A 4,527-nucleotide genomic window follows, 5' to 3' on the forward strand; every position below is an offset into this window, starting at 1 on the left:
CTTCCATGGGCTCTGCTGGCTCCAGGGAAGTGCTCCGCTCCCTCGCCCTGATCCAGGGGAGCGGAGCACTTCCCCAGAGCCAGCGGAGCCCATGCCAGCCTCCGACCCCCAGGCCCCTTCAATAAGTGTCCCACGCTGGACCAAGGCGGCACGCTCACAGACCGCTACTCCTTAAAAGGAACATTGGTAGACCCTTTCGGCCATTTCAACTATCCATGTCAACAGTCCCATTTGAAAATGGTCTCTAATTTAATAATTATGTCCACTAGTTTTCATGCTGTTTCATCAGAGCTCTGTACCACATATTTTAATAGAAAAAAAAAGTGTAATTCCATTTTTCAAGCTTAAAAATGCTGGCATTCCTGTTGTGTCCCTTTCTTTTCTGATTAATTTGATAAGCACTTTGTCCTAACTTCCACCCTTTCCACCATGAACTGTATCAGCTCTACTAATCTGAGCATGATACTTTCACCTCACTCCAAAAGGCTAAACCTTGGAACAGGCAAATCAACTGAGCAATGAAAATAAGATCAGTGAACCAAGCAGAAGTTCATTCTGAAAAGAAAAAGCTAGTTGCCCTAAAAATTTAGTAGGAACTTTGCTGATGCTATTAATTGTATTTGGAAGGTGCATGGATACTTTGGTCTTTAACAGTAGACTCACGACACATGCTGGCATATGGTATTTCATATTAAATTTTTTAGGGACCCACAAATATGCACTGAGATTTAAGATTAAGAACTTCAAAGGAGATTAAAGAAATAAAGCAGCCAGATTCTAGAGAGAGTTAGGTACCCAAGTCTCTCATCCCAGCCAGAAACCCCAAGGTACCATGATGACACATACTATCTAAGAATAATAGACATATGAATAAAGATGATTACCATAATGGCTATCCATCTCTCTTCTTTTGTATCCTTGACTGTCTCTGTTTACAAAATTTGTTTTTTTATTTCTTTTTCTCTCTTTGCCTTTTTCTGTCTTGATTCTTATTTCTCAGTTCATTCATGTAGTTTCATAGGTACTTCGAACTGGTAACTGACACATCAGTAATTCTCAGAATAAGTGTTTATTCTTAGAAGCTAGTTCTCTCTTAATTGGTTGACTGTCTGTGGAAGATGTTTCAGAATCATGCCACTATTTACTTGCTTAAAATAGAAGGGCTAGATTTGCAATTGATGTAGTGTGCTCTAGCCTTTTTACTACCAGGGACCTAAGTTCAAATCATGGCTTTCTGACACAACTTCTTAACCTTTGAAAGCTTAATATTGTTGCCACCACTTAAGCCAAGTATGTGTATTTAGATGTAGGACCATGTTGGCAAAGTAGGTGAAGACTTGTCATAACATCTGTTCCTGCATCTGTAGTTGCACTGAATTTGCCTGCAGTTAATAAAGACAACCTAAAATAGCGGCAATACTAGTTTTGGATTGTTTTTGTTTAGTGTTTTTCTTTGGTGCTTCTTTGACTGAACAAAATATTTTAAAGTTTTAAGCAATATGTTATCAACTTCATGAATGATTTTTGCAAATTTGTAATAAGGATCTCATACCATTTTTAGTAGGACCTCTGTCTGTGGCTTTGCTTTGTTTTGGTTTTTTGCACAATTCTGTAATTCATTTTTTTTAAAAAGCTATAGGGATGTGAAGGACTAGACAAGTTCCGTTATTCTTTATAAAATGCCAGTATAGTTTCTTCGGGCAGCTGTCTGTTTCTTAAAAATATTTATCTGTTCAAAGATGCACCTGGGCTGTGGAGCATGGAAGTACTATTGACACTTTAAAATAAACAGCATTTTAACAGTTCACTGTATCTCTGGAGAAAATAAGTTTTTCATTTCTTCCTTCTACTACACCCTAAAAAAGAAAAAGTCAAATGAACATAGGGGAGACATGCTCTAAAAATAGTTGTCTTTAACTGGTATATGCTGAACTGCTAACTGCTGTGAATTCAAAATTGCCTCATTGATACATCTGTATTTTAAGGCTCTTGCTTTTTCCTGTGGTAGAAAGCTGAGTGGTGAAGTGTTAAAGGCGCCATTATTAGTCTATTGGAATAAATACAAACTTTCCTTGCATCAGGTTAGAGGTGCCAAAAATATGGCCTGTAGACTGTATCTTTTGACATCACTTAACGCTACCACCGTTCACAATGCTGCTGGAGGTGGGTCCAGACATGGCTTTCAAAGTTCCTCGTAGTCCAGATCCAACCCATGAAGAGCCCTTGTGTATGGGTTCAGCCTAGGGAACCTAGGGAGTTAGACACTCCTGCTTTAGTTAATGCATTAGTTTTAATTTTAGCTAAACCCTATAGATTGTAACTGGTACAAACTGACTTGAACCATATTTTGGTTTGGACTAAAGTGCACGTATTATCTCATGGCAGTTGGTAGAAAAAAGTAAGGATGCAAGATGTCCTGGCCTGTGTTTCTTATGAATAATAGAATATGAATATATTTTATCTTGGAGCCTGAAGATCACGAACCATCAAATACAAATATTCATATTCTTGTTTGTGATGCGTCTGTCTGTTCTTTCCACTAAAATGTTGTTTCTGTCATGTAATTATTTATATGGTGCAGTAAGTGGAGTAGCATTCTGTGGATAGAAAATAAAGCTTGGACCAGATTTCTGGTCATGTCTAATACTGATAGTAGAAGTAGAGATGTTACATTGGGGAGATTAGTGAATAACATGGGGCAGGGAGAGTGTTTTTGTTTCCAGTGAATTATTCAGTGAACTCTGCATTGCGCTTAAGAGTTGTCATAACCTTTTTTTTTATTATTTAAACTCATCTTGGCATAAGTATACTTGTCAGTCAAACTGAACAGTCTGTACATTTTTCTGGTTTGATAGAATTTAAACTAACATGGATAGAATGATGGAACAGAGAAAGATGCTTTCTTCTTCCCTGAGCTATCATCAGTTAATGAGTTGCAGAAACAATAGATATTATTCCGTAAAAAAACACCAGGTAGGGTTTTAGTTGCCTCGTTCTAACAGATATATTGTGGTTGCACAGCTATCCAGGACAAAACTGAGTAACAGTTTTATAGAAACTATAATTTGATTTGTTTCTACAGTGTGTACCAGGCCATAAAATGGCTTTGAACAGGGCTTGTGTTTCACAGTTCATGTGACTTCATCTGGTGTCGCATTTTTGGTATTCATCTGACGATACAACAGTTTGACAGGCTAACATCAAAGTTGTAACATCACTATTCCTCAAGCGCACTTAAAATAATAAAGCTCTAAGAAAATTTACGGTAAAAATAGAGACCACAAACTTCAGGGTGCTTGGGTCTGGTGGTAGTGTTTGAATTTGCAAACTGAAAAAATATAAAACTTCTACTCTTAAATTTGTGCCAAATGTTGACTATTATTACTATAAACATACTCACAAATACTGTTCTACAAAAATGGTTACAAACATTGTGGATCCTTGTTAGTAACGGTTAAGAGAATCTCTGATGGTATGATAGAGGTGTGTGCGCTTTTTCTGGCTAGGCTTGACAACTTTTTTTCTCCCGCATGCCATTCAGAAGAAAATAATCTTTCTTGAAGAAAGAGAGATTCTTTCTTAAGAATCCATGTAGTCTGCTTTATACCACATCCATATTTATTTTACAGTTGGTTCAGAAAGTTGAACCTTGTATGTAAAAAGTTAAGTGGAGAGTTGATTGCACAAAAAGTTTTAATCAATTGTTTCCTTCATTTAAGAGTAACGTATCTTGCTATGCTGTCACAGACCCTTCTGCATCATACCCTCAGAGTCCAGAGTTTCTTCTCCTCGTTGTCCTGCTGTTTGTCCCAAGGAACAGATCAGGGTTTGCCCTGGGATGACTCCTTATCCCTGCAAGCCTCATCACCCCTGCCCTTACACAGGACCCCACGGCGACGAGCAGGGAATCTGCCAGCTCCAGGTGGTTCCCCCTGAGTTGTTAGAATTTTCAACTTCGAGGTTCACCTTTCCATAGACTGGGTTAGCCTGGAATATCACTTGCTCCAAGATCACTCTTTACCACAGGTAGTTGGTAAGGAGGCAGAACAATAAAAGGATGGGGCAGGGATGTCAAACCCATCTGTCCCTAGATCGGGCCTACAGACTGGCCTTGCATGCCAGACCCAACATGTCCTGGAGTGGCACTTGTCATCTGGTAGCTGCCCTTTCTATAGAGACCAAAGTAAAAAAAAGCATGTTTCAGCTTCCATGCATCGTCTGATTAGATTGCTTTCTGCATTCCACAAGTGACCAATGGATTCTCGTGTCTTCCTCTTACTTTTGACATATTTGTAGAATCTCTTTTTATTGCCTTTTTGTGTCCCTTGCCACTTGCGTCATGCTTTGGCTATCCAGACTTCATCCCTGTATGCCTGCATGATATTTTATACTCTTCTCTAGTACTGTGACCGTGTTTCTACATATAGGATTCCTTTTTGGGTTTCAACTCCATTGAAGAATCAGAGAAAGTTAGGGTTGGCTAACTAGATCATCTCAGCCAAAGCTTTGTCTAGCCAGGTTTTGAAA

At 38.7% G+C, this 4,527-nt stretch overlaps 1 protein-coding gene across 1 annotated transcript in view; it reads left to right on the top strand.

The window, feature by feature from the left end:
• The window catches only part of BTBD7 (BTB domain containing 7), a 74,770-nt gene that overhangs the window by 1,091 nt on the left and 69,152 nt on the right, over positions 1-4,527 (top strand). The window lies entirely within an intron of this gene.

This window comes from Gavialis gangeticus, unplaced genomic scaffold, assembly GCF_001723915.1.
Source record: "Gavialis gangeticus isolate Ggan-Ray unplaced genomic scaffold, GavGan_comp1, whole genome shotgun sequence".
Classification (NCBI taxonomy): Eukaryota; Metazoa; Chordata; order Crocodylia; family Gavialidae; genus Gavialis; species Gavialis gangeticus.